At 46.7% G+C, this 17,726-nt stretch overlaps 1 protein-coding gene across 1 annotated transcript in view; it reads right to left on the bottom strand.

Moving 5' to 3' along the window:
- Positions 1 to 17,726, bottom strand: part of GRHPR (glyoxylate and hydroxypyruvate reductase) — a 64,637-nt gene that overhangs the window by 41,836 nt on the left and 5,075 nt on the right. The gene's annotated exons all lie outside the window — the stretch shown is intronic.

Below are 17,726 nucleotides of genomic sequence, written 5' to 3' on the forward strand. Positions count from 1 at the left end.
CCAAGTGGGAGTCAGATCTAGGCACCCAGTTCAGTGACTCTCAGAAAGAGAAGTCCCTCTCATTTTGCCCAAAGGTCTTCTATAGCTACCAGGATCCAGGTTACAAGATCTTGACCAGATGGTACAGAGTCCCTACAACCTTGCATTGTTTCTTCCCTTAGGTCCCCAGTGTATGCTGGCAGTGCGGAAATGTTGAAGGAACAATGCTCCATATCTTTTGGAATTGTCCTAATCTTGGGTCCTTCTGGCATGAGGTGATCTACACTGTCAAACACCTGACAAATGCTGACCTGGAAGGGAACCCTGCGGCCTGTTTACTTCACCTCTCAGAGAGGCCGATCAAGAAGTGTAAGGCCCCCCTTACAATCCAGCTGCTGAATGCGGTCAAGGCATGCACTCCCTCTGTTGGAGATCAGAGAACCCCCCCATCAAAATCTCTGTGGTTCTCTAAAGTGAACGAATTAAGAGACATGGAGGACCTCACCGCTACTTTGCACAGCTGGGAGGAGACCTTCCAAGAGACCTGGCGTCCTTGGAATTATTTCATGTACACTGACGCCTATCTTCAAGAGATGGCACAACTGCACTGACCTCTTGGATTCTACTTCACTCACTGGGCGAGATGCCCTCTCTGCATTCCCCCTTTATCTCCCCTCTTTTTCCCCTTTCCTACCCGCTGTAGGGATACTCAATCCCATAATCTCTTCCCCTTCTGGCTGCCTTCCATCCTCCATCTTCCTGACTCAGTAATGGGTTCTGTTGTTCTATCATGATGCATATCCCTGTCTTCATTTCACCTTTTACGTTATTCCATTACTGGGCAAGACAGGCCCTAGGGAGGCATTATTTCCTGTTATGTTAAAAAGATCCTAACCCAAGTTACCCCACTCTATTGTATCTGTAACATTCAAATATATAGGTTTTGGGTCTCTCATACAATTGTTTGTTGGGCTCCCCAGTGCGATGCACTAACCACTATCCATACATCCGTAATAGCTTTATATGACCACCCATAATGTGCTACACTGGGCATGATGTACCATTTTTCTGCTGATGTGACCCTTATCTGTGTGTTTTTTTTTTTAATTTTTTTTTACTATTTATTGCGATTGCATATTTTGACTGTGGACTGTAACTTTCATTGGTAATAAAGGAATTACAAAACAATAAAGAAAAAAACAGAAAAATGTATGTTTTTATTACTAAGAAATTCAAAAAGGAAATAAATGAATCTACAGTAGAAACATTGAATTTCATTTTACCAAAGAAAATGTGAATGGGCCCTAAAGGCTTTGCTGGCGACTACCAGCTGGTTCCTGAAGACTACGATATTAATAGTTGAATTATAAAGACTGTGCTGACAGAAGTTTTTCATTGCCATTGTTGTCCAAGGCCGACCATACATGGGTCAAATTCCGAAATAATTTTCTTTTGGAGATCGTAATTAAGAAATTTTGTTCAAATTTTGCATGATTAGTGGGCCGCAGCAACGGCCATCGAATTTGAGTGATTGGGCAGGTTGGAAATTTTTTGAAAAACAAAACAACATTTCTAATCAATGATGGGAGAATCGTGCAAGAAATATAATCAAAAAAGAATTACGCATGAGCTGTGACCTGAAACGAAAAGAAGATTCTCAGCCACAAAATTTCTTTTCTGCAGCAATATGAGGTGAAATTGAAGGCTTTGTTGGTCGAATTTCTAAATCAATGGTGGCACCATCAGATCACAAAATGCATGAACTTTCTGATTTTCGAAAAAAAAAAAATAGTTTGGAATTCGACCCATTTATGGCCTGCATGGCAATCAGTTGGATTCTTTGTTTCATTTTAACATGAGGCTCAACTCAAGAACGAACACACCAGAATCTGTGTTCAAAGCACTGGCAGTTATTTTCTTCTGTGTTCAATGAGAGTTGAAAATTTCAATCATATGGCTAAGATAAAGATCTTTAGCATGCATTCACAAGAGCACAGAGGTATGTATACTGTAAAACATAAGTGTCTTTCTGTGCCCGGGAGTTACAGATGTTGTGTACATAAAGCAGTGATAGGCTGCCGCTGCACGCTGGTAACGGCGAATCAAAGTGTTTACATGCATTCAGGAACTGGCTTGCGCCCATGGATGCAACTATTTATCTGTCCCTGTATACAAGTAAACGCTATGATGTGTAGTTACCTGTGTACAGCCGCAGACTGTCATTGATTTGAGCAGCTAGCTTTATGCAACACGTGACTCCAGGTGCAGAAATAAGATTTTTTTTTTTTACAGTGTACAGACCATGTAAATGCCGCTTATCTTTGTTTTAAAACATTTATTAACTGAACCTTAAGGCTTAATTCAAGAACATTTGTTACGGCAACACACATTCATGCGTTGACACATTGATTGCCATTCATTTTGCATAGCAATCCAATGCAGTGTTGTCAATTGGGTGCGTGGCAGCAAAAGTTTGTGATATGCCCAAAATTTGGGACATTTTTAAAGTGGTTGTAAACCTAGTTATGCCACTTGTACCTACAGGTAAGCCTATAATAAGTTTAGGAGATATTTACCATATGTGCTTGCGCCAACATCATCGGCGCATGCGCACTGAAGAAACGGCTGCAACAGCTTGGATCTAGCTCATTATGCCTTTGTCCTGCAAGTTTTGTTTTTTTTTATCTGAGTTTACAACCACTTTAATGTATCAGAAGCCTATTGATTTCAATGGGCTGCCTTAATGCAAGGTGTAATATAATACGTGTTAACACGCATGCATTAACGCCCCACACAAAATGTGAGTCACTGCCAGCACTGGGCCCTGCCCCTCTCCATTCTGCAATGCCATGTCCCCTCATCATAACATACAGAGTCTGATTTTGAGGGGAACAGGGAGTGTGAAAACTGTAAACTTGCACCGTGAATGAATAAAGCTGGAGAGAAGGGCTTTCATTCACATAAAACACAAGCTGACAACAGCATACCCCAGCTACTACACTTGTTGAAGAGAGTCTAGTGTTGTACCTCGCCTGTGTTGTCAGCTTGTGTTTTTGTGTAGCTAAGACTACATACAGCTAATACAGTTAGCACACCCAGCAAGCAAACCAGACAAATGTTTACTGCCATCAGGTTAAAACCCTTCCCTACTTTATCCAAAATGAAAAAAATAGCTATGGCTTCAGTTCTACTTTACTGGTTACACACCTGGGTTCATCACAACTATGGTCTGTGCCCACAAGTCTTGCCATGACATATGGGGTTGCCACTGGTGACCACCTTCTGAAATTGCTAGCTGCTTGGCTGCTATGCTGAGCCACTGGATTCAATACTTTATGGCAGGTGTGGGCAACCTCGGCCCTCCAGCTGTTTTGAAACTACAACACCCATGAGACATTGCAAGACCCTGACAATCACAGGCATGACTCCTAGAGGCGGAGGCATGATGGGATTTGTAGTTTCACCACAGCTGGAGGGCCAAGGTTGCCTACACCTGCTTTATGACTTGCTAAACTGCAACAAATATGCAAATTAGGAAATTTGTGCACTTGTTTCAGGCCATTGACCTATTTAATCCAGAGGAGCTGTATACAAAAGTCCCTGAACTCACACTGTCTGTGTTTAGGACATGCAACCACATACATGTCAGATTGGAAGCAGCGGCCGTGTCTGTGCAGTTGAGGCGTCCCAATTTACATGAATGAAACTGCTTGCATGGGGATGCATGGGACACTGTGCATCCCTGTGCAGGCAAAGACAGCCCTCACACTGGTGTATGCCATGTGCACGAGACCTAATGGTTAGCCATTTATCATACCCACAAGATGTCTCTATTAAAATCCACATTTATAGTAGAACTATATAATATTAATCGTTAAGAATCATTATCACGATTTTTTCCCCCTTGCGATCTTGACAAAGTATTTCTTTTTTTTCTGGTATTTATTCACCGCTGGGTTTTTTAATTTTTGCGCTATAAAAGAAAAAAAAAAAAAAAAGACCAAAAATTCTGTAAAAAAATACATTTTTCTTTGTTTCTGTTATAAAATTTTTCAAATTAATAATTTTTCTTCATAAATTTTGGCCAAAATTTATACTGCTACATATCTTTGGTAAAAATAACCCAAATTGGTGTATATTATTTGGTCTGTGTGAAAGGCCGAGCATGACAGGAGGGATGGCCGAGCATGACAGGAGGGATGGCCGAGCATGACAGGAGGGATGGCCGAGCATGACAGGATTGATGACCGAGCATGACAGGAGGGATGGCCGACCATGACAGGAGGGATGGCCGAGCATGACAGGAGGGATGACCGAGCATGACAGGAGGGATGACCGAGCATGACAGAGGGATGGCTGAGGCTGCAATGGGCACAGAGCAGCGCCGTGGGCACTACAGATCCAGCCCACAGCACTGTTGCACCCGATCTCTCCCCTCTCACTGTACTGATCAGTACAGAGAGGAACTGGACATGACGGCGGGTTTGTTTACAAGTGATCGCTCCGTCATTCATTCCAGCAGCCATTTACCGTGATCCGTGATGTGCCAGGTCCTCGGGACCCGGCGGTCACGGATACTCCCGTGTGCGTGCCCCAGGGAGCGCGCGGGAGCGTGATTCTGGGAGAACGTCATAGTATGCCCTCCCAGAATTATCGAGCCGCACTGTAACGGTCATTTGGCTATAGCGCGTTTTTTAAGTGGTTAAATACTAAACCTTTTTCTTACATTTGCTGGTTTCAAGTTAAAAATCAGTATTTTTTGCTAGAAATTTACTTAGAACCCCAAACATTATATATTTTTTTAGCAGAGACCCTAGGGAATAAAATGGTGGTTATTGCAATATTTTATGTCACACTGTATTTGCGCAGCAGTCTTTCAAATGCAATTTTTTTGGAAAAAAATACACTTTAATTAATTTAAAAAAAAAACTAAAACAGTAAAGTTAGCCCAATTTTTTTTGTATAATGTGAAAGATGTTACGCCGCGAGAATCGTGATCTTTAATCTAAGCAAAAAGATTGTGATTCTCATTTTCGTGCAGCTCTAATTTATAGGTATGTAAGCAGCAATGTGAAAGCCTAATGCATTTCAAAAATGAAAATTTGAAAACGAAGCTTCTCCCCCTCACGCGTAAAGAAGAAAAAAAAAGCTCATTATAGAGCACATGTATATCAGCACAGATGCTGATTAGACAGCATGATTATTGCACAGGTGTTTTAAAACAGCTTACCTGTAAAATCCTTTTCTTGGAGTACATCACGGGACACAGAGCACCATAATAATGACTATCTGGGTTATATGCTACCTTTAGGTGATTGGACACTGACAACCAATAGTAAGAAGGTTCCTCCCATATAACCCCTCCCACACGGGAAGTACCTGTAGTTTTGTAGCAAGCAATGAAGATCCCAGAAAATAAGGGGCGGACCTCTGTTTCCCGTGATGTACTCCAAGAAAAGGATTTTACAGGTAAGCCATTTTAAAAATCCATTTTTCTTTATCGTACATCACGGGACACAGAGCACCATAATAATGACTACCTGGGATGTCCTAAAGCAATGCATTTGAGGGGAGGGAACAATATTCCTAGACCCCATTCAGGCCCAGGGTCTCCCTTTGAGATCTAACATCCACCTGGTAAAACCTGGCGAATGTATGAACCGAAGACCAATCGGCCTCTTTGCAAACCTGAGCCATAGACACCTGTTGGCGCACTGCCCATGATGCACTAACTCCTCTAGTGGAGTGAGCTTTCAGATACCGAGGTGGAACCTTGTGTTTCAACTCATAAGCCTGGATAATGACCTGGCGAATCCACCTAGAGATAGTTGAACTAGTTGCTGCCTGTCCCTTTTTAGGACCCTCTGGCAGGACAAAAAAGGGAGTCAGTTTTCCGAAAAGGAGCTGATATGCTTAAGTAAACCTTGACCGCTCTCACCACATCCAGCGAGTGAAGCGACCTTTCTTCCCTAGACTTAGGGTTGGGAAAAAAAAGGAAGGTAAAATGATATCCTGATTCAAATGAAAATTGGAAACCACCTTAGGTAAAAAATCCAGACGGGGGCGCATGACCACCTTGTCCTGATGTAAAAATAAAAAAGGTTTTTCACAAGAAAGGGCGGCCAACTCTGACACCCTTCTAGCCGAGGTTATGGCCACCAAAAAGACCAATTTCCTAGTCAATAGGATCAAAGGAATATGCCTAACAGGTTCAAAAGGTTGACACTGTAGAGCTGATAGCACCAAATTCAAGTCCCAGGGGCATTAAGGGTGGCTTAACCGGCGGCCTTAAGTGCAATACCCCCTTGATGAAGGTTCGCACTAAAGAATGAGATGCAATTGGTCTCTGGAAAAAAAACGATAAGGCCGAAATTTGTCCTTTAATGGTCCCCAAAGATAGATTTAAATCAATTCCTGTTTGAAGAAAGGCAAGGACCCTCCCAATCGAATACTTGCGAGGGTGCCATCTTCTCCTCTCGCACCAGGAAATGTATTATTTCCAGACCCTATGATAAATACTTCTAGAAACTGGTTTCCTAGCATTTATCAGAGTAGACAAGACGGAACCTCTAATGCCACGGTCTTTCAGTACCCTGCTCTCAATAGCCATGCCATCAAATTTAGCGACCGTAAAGAATCTGGATTGGAGGAAAAGCATAGATTAGGGAATACCGATCCCAGGGAACCACCAATGCATCCGTCCCAACAGCAAGCGGATCCTTGGTCCTGGATACAAACCTGTCCACCTTGGCATTGAATCTGGATGCCGGAAGATCCACATCTGGGATCCCCCAGTGCTGGCAGATTTGAAGAAAAACTTCGGGATGAAGGGACCACTCCCCCGGTAACAATTGCTGGTGACTTAGGTAGTCTGCCCGCCAATTGTCCACACCCGGAATAAAGACTGCTGAAAAAAACGGCACATGCCTCTCTGCCCAAGTTAATATGTGATTTACCTCCTTTTGGGCCGCCTGGCTCCGGGTGCCCCCTTGGTGGTTGATGTATGCCACCACCGTGGAGTTGTCAGACTGGACTCGGACAAGAAGACCCTGCAATCTGGATGTCCAGAATAGGAGAGCCAAGCGAGCTGCCAGAATTTCCAGCAGATTGATGGGCAAGGTCTTTTCCGCTTGGGACCATATTCCCTGGACGGATGCCTCTTCCAGGACTGTCCCCCAGCCGAGATGACTGGCATCCGTAGTTACCACCTTCCAGGTTACAGGTGGAAAGGATTTTCCGCCCCTCAAGTTGCTGGTTTTCGACCGAGAGAGGTCCCGTTGTACCTGTAGGGATAGAGACATGGGACGATCCAAGGCTTGAATAGTCTTGTCCCAGGCCTCCAGAATATTTTTCTGGAACAATCTGGAGTGAAACTGCGCATAGGGGACTGCGCTGCACTCTCTGTGTGTTGTGATCATGCAATAAACTACACGTTTGGACGCTATCTACGCTGTTCCATGGTGTGCTGGCAAATATTTCCATATCCATTTTGCGCTGAAAGATGACACCATCTTGCCCAGCAACCTCATGCACAGTCGAATCGAAGGCCTCTCTACCCCTTTGACTTTTTGGAACAGCCCCACTATTGAGTTGACCTTTAAGGGAGGTAAAAATACCTTTTCTTGGGCGGTGTCCAGGATCAGGCCCAGATATGTCAAGACCTGAGCCGGACGGAGGGCCGATTTGTCCACATTCAGAATCCAGCCTAGGAACCTCAGAAAATGAAATGTTGTAACGTTTTCTACTAGGATGGAGCAAGATTGGTCCTTTAACAGAAGATCATCCAGATATCCTATCACTGAGATCTTTTGGGACCTTAGGAATGCCAATACCAGAGCCAGAATCTTTGTGAAGACCCGAGGGGCCGTGGCTAGACCGAATGGCAATGCCACAAATTGGAAATGACACCCCTCTACTGCGAAGCGCAGAAATCTTTGATGTGGACCGAAGATTGGTACATGCAGGTACGCGTCCTTGATGTCTATGGATGCTAAGAAATCCCCTTTTCTCAAGGATGCGATTACCGAACGGACCGACTCCATACGGAAGGATCGGACGTTTAGAAAGCAGTTGAGAGACTTGAGGTCCAGAATGGTCCTTACCTCCCCGTTCAGCCTCGGCACTGTGAAAAGGTTCGAGTAAAACCCCTCGAATCTTTCTCTGTGCGGAACCTTAGCAATTACCTCCTGCTTTTCCAGCTGCTCTAAAGCCAGGAACAGGCACTTTTTTCTCTGGATCTGACGGAATTCTGGATACCAGAAACCGAGTTGGGGGAAATTCCCGGAACTCTATTTTGTAACCTTGTGTTATAGTGGAAATGACCCACCTGTCCTGAACCAGTTTCCCCCAAGCATCTGAGAACAGCCGAAGTCTGCCCCCCACCCGTAAGAGTGGGGGCGCCCCTTCACAAGGTAGACTTGGAATTGGACTTGGCTGGTTTTTGGGTCCAGGGTCTTTTTTGACCCTGAGGTTTTTTAAAATTAGGCAGCTGAGGCTGTCGATACCGCTTGGGGTGAAGAAGCACTTGGCCCTGGAGCGTTAGGAATCTTAAAGGAAGGCTGCTTATTCCTTCTTTTAACAGGAAGCAAGGAGCTCTTTCCTCCTGAGATCTTTTGGATATATTTATCCAGATCCTCTTCAAATAGACGCTCACCATGAAAAGGAAAAGCCGCGAGCAGCCTTTTGCATGGCGTCTCGGGGGACCAGTTCTTTAACCACAACACTCTGCGCATATGAATTGAAAGTAGTGCAAAACGAGACATCTGCTGGATCGAGTCCTTTAATGCGTCTACAGCAAAACATAAAGCGCGAGGAAGTTCCGACAATTTGTTGGAAGATTCCTCCTGAAAAAGGTAGGTTCCTGACCAACCTCTTAAAACAGTCCTTCAGGGGGGGGCGTGTCCAAGGTGGCGATGGTGCAGGACGTCTAGTCAGGGAGCTCTGCAGCCATCGCAGGGAATTAATCCTTCTAACCCACCCTGTACTTCTCCAAACCCGCCTGAGGTGCTTCCCGCTCCCCCCCGCTGATGCGGACACGGAATCGGCGCCGCCTGGATCAACTCAGCCAGAGAAATAGCCGGAACAACTCAGCCGGAGCGGCCGCACACGTGGAGGCAGTGAGTAATATGGCGACACAGACGGAAGACCCGGACCCTGCTCTCACTGAACAGAGCAATTTTGCGGCTCTGATGCAAGCTATAACGGGATAACAATCCTCCCTGTCCTCACTTACAACTAAGATCGATACTGTGCAGTTGGACATTGGGCGCATCAGACAAGATTTTGAAAAGGTGAGGAAGCGAGTGACAGAAGTTGAATGTCGGGTGGGGGAGGCTGAAGACACGATCAGGGATCACTCGGCTTCTCTACACACGCTGCAAGTAAGGATCAAACACCTAGAAATGAGAGCCGAGGATTCTGAAAATCGTAATCGCCGCAATAATTTGAGAATCATAGGACTCCCTGAGGGATCGGAGGGCTCTGATACCACTGCCTACACAGAGAAACTCCTCCGCACGCTGTTCCCTCAGGCAAGCTTCTCACCTCAATTTGTCATTGAGAGGGCCCATCGGATGCCACCAAACCGAGGGCCGCCTGGAACCCCTCCTCGCACATTTATATTCCGACTGCTTAACTACAGGGATCGGGATCTGGTATTACGTGAGGCCCGGAAAATGGCTGACATCCGCCATGAGGCGGCCCGTCTGATGTTTTTCCCAGATTTTTCTGTGAACACCCAGAAGCAGAGAAAGTCATTTGACCAGGTGAAGCAGACCATGAGAGCGCAGGGAATCCGCTACAGCATGCTGTTTCCCGCCGTACTCCGTGTGCAAGATGGCGAAAGTGTCCGATTTTTTACGTCCCCAGAGGGGGGCTCACGTTGGCTGAACACATTGCCCAGACATTAGGTATGTGGACATCCCTTCTTCATACAAGTTGCTTTATAACCCTAACCTATTGACTGAGCTGGCGACATGGTGACGTGGAGCTTTTTGCTGATTTGGAATGTCTGTGCATATGTTCCCTGACTTACTCTTTTGCCCTGTTGGCGCTGCAAAGGGGGTAACTCGAATGCTAGACACGGAAAAACACTAAAAGTATTGCACCCCTCATCCTGACTACAACCTAGTCTTTGCAAAATGTGCTGGACGTCCACTAATCGAGTTGTGATTACCCCATGTTTGATATGGGAGGATAAAGCCTGCCCTAGCTCCTGGACACCTGCATATTTCCCCACTTTGTTTAGATATAGCCGGGCGGGACTGGATCGATGTAAACACCCGCAAATGAGCCGCTACCACTTGACTACAACGTCACCTGGCTGATCACCCTTTGCCCTGGAGATCGTGGGTAGAAACTACTATTTTGCTCTGGTTGGATGTGCTTCTGGGGGGGGGGGGGGGGGGGGGGGGAATTCTTAATAATTTTGTTTACGTTAAGTCTGAGCCCCTGGCACTGGCCAGGTGAAGTACACATTTATTCCCGCTGACGGCGGCATCTTCCTTAGACTGGAAACTCTGTTCTTTGAGTAGACGTTATCTACTTCTTCTCATCTGGTACATGACCCCGTGAGGTCCATGACCTTTTTTGGTTTCAGGGAACAAGCATACCCAAGTTTGGGGGGTGTGCGGGGTGGGGGGGGGGATGTTTGTTTGGGGGAAGGGGGTTATACATGTTATACACAGAAATGTCTTACGGTAAGCTACACAGACGTACGATGCTTGATGCCAATATATGTAATGTCTCAAGATGTACTATGGGAGGTGGGCCTGAGTTTCCCCTCTAAGGGTCCGGGTTCACCCCTCAATTTACATGATGCCGCAATGTGTTCTGACTCCCTATAGCCCCCATAAAGCTACTTTCTTGGAACGTTCGGGGTATGAATTCCCGAATAAAGCGTTCACTGATCTTTAACTTTCTCAAATCATACTCCCCGGATGTTTGTATATTACAGGAAACCCACCTCACTGGAGGTCGGGTTCTGAGTCTTAAAAAGCCATGGGTGGGCCACTATTATCACGCCACATTGTCCTCATACGCCAGGGGAGTCAGTATACTAATACGTAAGACCTTGCCCTTTACATTGCTGGACCTGCACCTGGACCCCGAGGGTAGATTCATAGTTCTACATGCGGTTATTGCCAATATAAGTATGATAATTGTGGGACTCTATATATCTCCACCAGCATCATTGGCAGTTCTCCACAAGATTACCACTCTCATTGCAGGATACCCCACTGAAAATGTGATCTTGGCGGGGGATTTCAACATGCCACCATGCCCGAACCTAGATAAACTGACGCCTGATCCGGCTATGGAATCCCCATTGTCCAGATGGACCTCTACGTTTGCCCTCACAGATATCTGGCGTTGGAAAAATCCCCTGCTGAGATCCTACACCTGCCAGTCAGCCTCCTACAGGGCTATGTCCCGTATTGATCTAGTGTTTGCCACCACCAGTATTCTTAACTTGGTTCAAGAAATTACCCACTTGCCTAGAGGTATATCGGATCATTCTCCTCTTTTACTTAGCTTGAATATGAGTCCTGTCCCCACCTACTGTCTTTGGGGCCTATCACATTTTTGGATTTCAGATGATCGTATAGAGCAGGATGCTGAAGTTGCAATGAGGGACTTCTGGGTTGACAATCCCCCTTTAACGACACCTGCCTCCGGTTGGGAATCTTTTAAATTTCACGCTCGGGATCATTATCAGACAGCGATTACACGTATCCGGCGCCGGACTGGGGCAGCTCTGCTCCAGGCTGAGCGCAGGGCGGCTGATTTGGAAACTCAATACACTAACACCAGAGATGAGGTGCTCAGAGCAGATTTGCAACGTGCAGTGCGTGAAGTGGCGCTCCTCAGGGTAGCGGCCACGAAAACACACCTATTACATCAGTCACAACGTATCTTTGAGCAAGGTGAGCGGACCGGGAGGCTCCTGGCGTGGCTTTCCAGGGAGCAAACGGTGACTACTACAGTGGCTAATATCAAAGATGGGTCGGGGCGACTGTTGTCTAACCCCAGAGATATAAAGACCCGTTTTGCCTCATATTATGAGGATTTATATACATCCAAGGTGAGATACTCCAATGCAGATCTCCATGTGTATGTGGAGACTATTACACTGCCCTCCCTGTCGGAGGAGGCCCGTGGGAGACTTGACGCTCCGCTCACCCTCAAAGAACTACAAAACGCTATTAGCTCCCTACAATCTGGGAAAACTCCGGGGGACGATGGACTTCCAGTGGAATTCTATAAGTCACATATGGAGACTATAGCTGTAAGACTACTGGAGATCCTATCTGCCTCATTCGAATTAAATTCTTTGCCCCCCTCTATGTCCAGAGCTGTGATAGTCGTGATACCCAAGTCTGGCAAGGACCCTGAGCTCTGCTCCTAGTACAGGCCTATTTCCCTGTTAAACGTCGACGCAAAAATACTAGCAAAGATTTTGGCCACCAGACTCAACACGGTTATCTTATCACTAATCCATGGAGACCAAACTGGCTTTATGCCGGGCAAAGGAACAGACATTAACTTGCGAAGACTCTATACTATCTTGGCAAGCCCAACTTCTGAGAGGGGGGCCGGTGTGGTGGCTTCCCTGGACGCAGAGAAAGCCTTTGACTCGGTGGAGTGGGAATACTTATGGCTAATCCTGCACAAGTTCGGGATAGGACCCAAATTCATACAATGGATCCGGCTGTTGTACTCCGGTCCATCGGCTAGGGTTCGTACGGGTGGGGTTCTGTCGGCTTCTATTCCCCTTCACCGAGGCACTAGGCAGGGGTGTCCGCTATCGCCGGCCCTCTTTGCTCTTGCGATCGAGCCGCTAGCGGAACTCCTTAGGACATCACACGAGGTGGGGGGCATCTCGTTCCCGCCCCTGGTAGAAAAGATTTCCCTCTACGCGGATGATATGCTATTGTATCTTCGTGACTCCCAGCAATCGCTTAGAGCAGCCTTATCCATTATTGACAGATTTGGTGCTTTCTCGGGGATCAGGGTGAACTGGGAGAAGTCTCTCCTGTTCCCCCTGACAGACACCCAACCGATGCTGGACCCACCCCTTCCCCTTAAAAAAGTTTCTAAATTTAAATATCTAGGCATTCAGATCCAGTCTAACCTGCAAGGTTACCTAGTTGATAGTCTTTCCCATCCTAAATCAGCTCATTCAACGTTGTGCGGTGTGGAAAAAATTGCCATTAACCCCGGTGGGGAGGGTGGATTTGCTCAAGATGTCCTTCCTCCCAAAATTTTTATATGTTTTTTGCCATACCCCGGTTCCCATTCCAAACTCATTCTTCCTCAAATTAGATCAAGCCATCACCTCCTTTGTATGGGCTGGGACAACACCCAGGGTAGCCAAACAAACATTGCAGTTATCGCTTACAGAGGGAGGCTTATCCCTGCCAAATTTCAAAAAATATTACTGGGCGGCGCTACTGGTCACCGTGCGTTGGTGGTTTGCTCAGGACCAAAGTAACCCGGCGGTCAATCTGGAGGCTGCAATTTTAGGCTCATATTCTGAACTTAGTAACCTGGTCTATAGAGGCCCGAGATACAGCCCTCAGGTTACTACGCCCATGAAAACGACGGTAAGGGTGTGGCAGCAGGTCTCCTCATATAAATATATAGATATATACATATACATATTTAGGGGGGGGCGGCTTTTCACCTTTGCGGAACTGAGAGCTAGATATAACCTACCCCCGTGGATGTTCTTCCGCTTTATGCAATTACGACATGCGGTTAATGCGCAGTTTCCGCGTGGGGTGGAGTTGTCTACCCACTCAGTTGAGTCCCTACTGTTGATCGATCACCTAGACCGAACACTGTCTTCTATATATCTCAGACTCACATGCAAAGATACCTCCAAAATGCTCCCCCTTTTTTTATAAATGGCAGTCGGACATCCCGGCTCTGACCGAAGAGGACTGGTCAGAAGGACTACAACAATGCATCCCGTTTATGATCTCAGCAAGGGATAGATTTGTGCAACTGAAGTTCCTTCATAGGGTATACTATACCCCACAACGATTATCTGGGATCTACCCAGGACTTGATGATAGGTGTCCTAAATGCAGACAGTCGGTGGGGACCTTCTTTCATGTAGTATGGTCGTGTCCTGTTCTCCAGAGCTACTGGCATGACATAGTGACAGATATAAATGGAGTAACAGGATTACAATTAAAAGTTGACCCGATGGTGTTCCTCTTGGGCATCACAGATAATCTGAATGCAGCCAAACATACCAAACTCTTTGTGTTTTATGCGGCTTACTATGCCAGGAAAATGATTTTGCTGCGCTGGAAGTTAATCGGAACCCCCCCACTGTTGGGGCATGGAGGATACAAATAAATACAGTACTCCCGATATATAAGCTTACGTATATGGGCAGGAACTGTCCAAAGAAATTCGACAAAATTTGGGCGACCTGGGTTGAAGCTCGACAACTGGTGGTGTAGGTTCACTGGTGGCTCGGATCCTGGGAGGCTGACTGGCTGGAAATGGGTTGTGAAACCCCTAATTTACAAAGGGAGATTATGTGATCCTACTCACCCCTACCCTCTCCTCCTCTCTCCTTCTACAGTGCAGACATTCCTTAACAGACACTGGTCTGTTTGTGTGGAGGCTCCTCTTGATATCCTACTCCTTTCGTTCCCTATTTTCTTCTCTTAATCCTTCCTCTGTCCCTGCAGATGATTTCCTCTACATCTTCCTCAACCCTTTAAACCTTCCTTCTCTTCCAGACTTTTCCTCCTGGTTCCCCCCCCCCCCTCCCCCTCTTCCTTACGAGATACTCCTGGGACAAATAAAATTCTACGGGATTAGACTTAATATAGGCAATGATATAATACATAAAAGGATGATGTTAAAATCAAAGCAGATGAGAATGAGACTCACTTTGATGTTTCTAGCAAAGTCTACTACCAAATAATATAAATTGATAGATCTAGGCCCTGCTCAAAATATGTATGTGTTGCTTTTTGTATTATATTGAAATGTGGCAACTGATTGCAATTGCTCATGTAAACTTGTTATGATCTTCAAACTCAAATGTAATATGCAGATTATTCAATAAACATTTTCTGTGTTAAAAAAAAAAAAAACAGTCCTTCAGGGACTGGCAAATACCGATAGCCACAACTGCCGGCTGTACTGCTGACCCAGCCACCGCAAAGGAAGATTTTAGTAAGGATTCCAGTTTTTTATCTGCCGGGTCCTTAAACACTTAGGCATTATCCACTGGACAGGTTAGGCTTTTATTCACTAAAGAAATGGCAGCATCAACCAAAGGTGTATCCCACTTCTTCCTGAATTTTTCCTCCATAGAATATAACAAAGAAAACCTTTTCGGAGGCAAATCTATTCTGTCCGGGTGGTCCCAGTCAGCGTAAATCACCTGCTCCAATAATGGATGCAAAGGGAACGCCTGAGAACCTTGCTGAGGTCGCAAGGATCCTAACGTAGAACAGGAGAGTCCAGGCCCCTGCACCGGGGGTAACTTAAACCCAGCTCTCACCATTTTAGCCAGAGACTGGATAAACAATTTCTGGGATTGGGAAGCCAAAATTGGTTCCTTAGAACCTGAATCCTCCGCCGAGGACTCTTCAGCCTCTCCTTCCTCTTTATCCTTTACGGCCACCTCCTCCAAATCCTCTGCCCCTTCTGGATCCAGATCACATAGACCCATCTGGCTAAGAGAGTCCTGGTGCTCAAGTGACTCTCCACTGGTACCAGGCTCAGGAGAGGGAGATCTATGACGCTTCTTCCCTCCCTGCGTTACTGTGGCAATCATACTCGCTATCTTGCCCTCAAGGCCAGCTAGGGCTGATGCTAAGTCATCCTTAGTAGCATAAGCCGAGGCAGGGATATTGGTAGTGGCCACTACGCCTGACAAATGCAATTGCTCAGTCAGGCCAAATGCCACAGGTCCTTCAGGGGAGACTGAGGCAGCAGCAACCTGAGGTTGATCTCCTGTTTTTGAAGGTGGCACTTTAACCCCTGGACTTGCCCTGCTCCCTGTACCTCGTGTTCTGGAAGACATTGCTTACAAGAGTTGAGGAATAAAAGTACTACCTCTGAGCTATATGGCTGAAATCCAGCGTATAGCAGCTATCACAGCCTTATACAAAGACCCTTCAAACTTGTTGCAACTGCCCAACTCACGTGCCCAGTCCTCTGTGTCCCAACTGAGCGCTCCAGGATCCTGGCTCTTATGAGCCCATTAACTGATACTGACAAGCGGCATCGCCGCGCACGGGCGCGTGCAAATGCGCGCCGCCACGCGACTCACGGCATGCAATCCCGGGAACCCCCACGGCGCATGCGCACACCCGCGACGCACACGGAACACGTGGCGCACAGGTATGCCCGCGATGCACGTGGCGCTCGCCACACGCGCACACCCGTGGCGCACGCGGATGGCGCACACGCGCACAGGCACGAGGCACACGTGTGGGAAACACACACATGTGTGCACCTGCCGGCTGTCTTCTGTAACCTCAGACACAGTGGTACACAAGGCACCGCAAATTTGGGATCTAAAAACATGACATAGGGAACAACAACCATCAGGGCAGGTAGCGCCTCTGAAGACCTTCAAGGACCGGGTCCCCCTTTGCTTGGGGTCCACACCCTTGGACCTGTAAGGCAACCTTCTGGTTCCCTTGGGCAAGTAATAGACCAGGAATACCATATAACAAGGGTCCAGCGCCATAAAGGACACATTACAGGCAAAACCTCGTTCTTGAACCGAGGCTTGGGTACCATCCACTTTGGCTTTCTTGCCATCCAAATGGATCCGATTATAACATCCTCACTGGGACATCATTGAAGAATTTGAAGAGCTTCAACAGAGCTGTAGCCCTCGAACTGAATGTTCATTTCTCATTTCTCTACCATAAGCCATCTCCAAAGGCGTTTCAGAGAATTTGGCAGTACATCCAACCGGCCTCACAACCACAGACCACGTGTAACCACACCAGCCCAGGACCTCCACATTCAGCATCTTCACCTCCAAGATCGTCTGAGACCAGCCACCCGGACAGCTGCTGGTACGATCGGTTTGCATAACCAAAGAATTTCTGCAAAAACTGTCAGAAACCGTCTCAGGGAAGCTCATCTGCATGCTCGTTGTCCTTATCGGGGTCTCGACCTGACTGCAGTTCATCGTCGTAACGGACGTGAGTGGGCAAATGCTAACATTCGATGGCTTCTGGCACTTTGGAGAGGTGATCTCTACACGGATAAATCCCGGTTTTCACTGTACAGGGCAGATGGTAGACAGCATGTATGGCATCGTGTGGGTGAACGGTTTGGTGATGTCAACGTTGTGGATCGAGTGGTCAATTGTGGCGGTGGGGTTATGGTATGGGCAGGCATATGCTATGGACAACGAACACAGGTGATTTCATTGTTGGCATTTTGAATGCACAGAAATACCATGACAAGATCCTGAGGCCCATTGTTGTGCCATTCATCCACGACCATCACCTTATGTTGCAGCATGATAATGCACAGCCCCATGTTGCAAGGATCTGTACACAATTCCTGGAAGCTGAAAACATACCAGTTCTTGCATGGCCAGCATACTCACCAGATATGTCACCCATTGAGCATGTTTGGGTTGCTCTATATTGGAGTATACGACAGCGTGTTCCAGTTCCTGCCAATATCCAGCAACTTTGCACAGCCATTAAAGAGGAATGGACCAACATTCCACAGCCCACAATTGA

Source organism: Aquarana catesbeiana, linkage group LG01 (genome assembly GCF_042186555.1).
Source record: "Aquarana catesbeiana isolate 2022-GZ linkage group LG01, ASM4218655v1, whole genome shotgun sequence".
In the NCBI taxonomy this organism is placed as follows: Eukaryota; Metazoa; Chordata; class Amphibia; order Anura; family Ranidae; genus Aquarana; species Aquarana catesbeiana.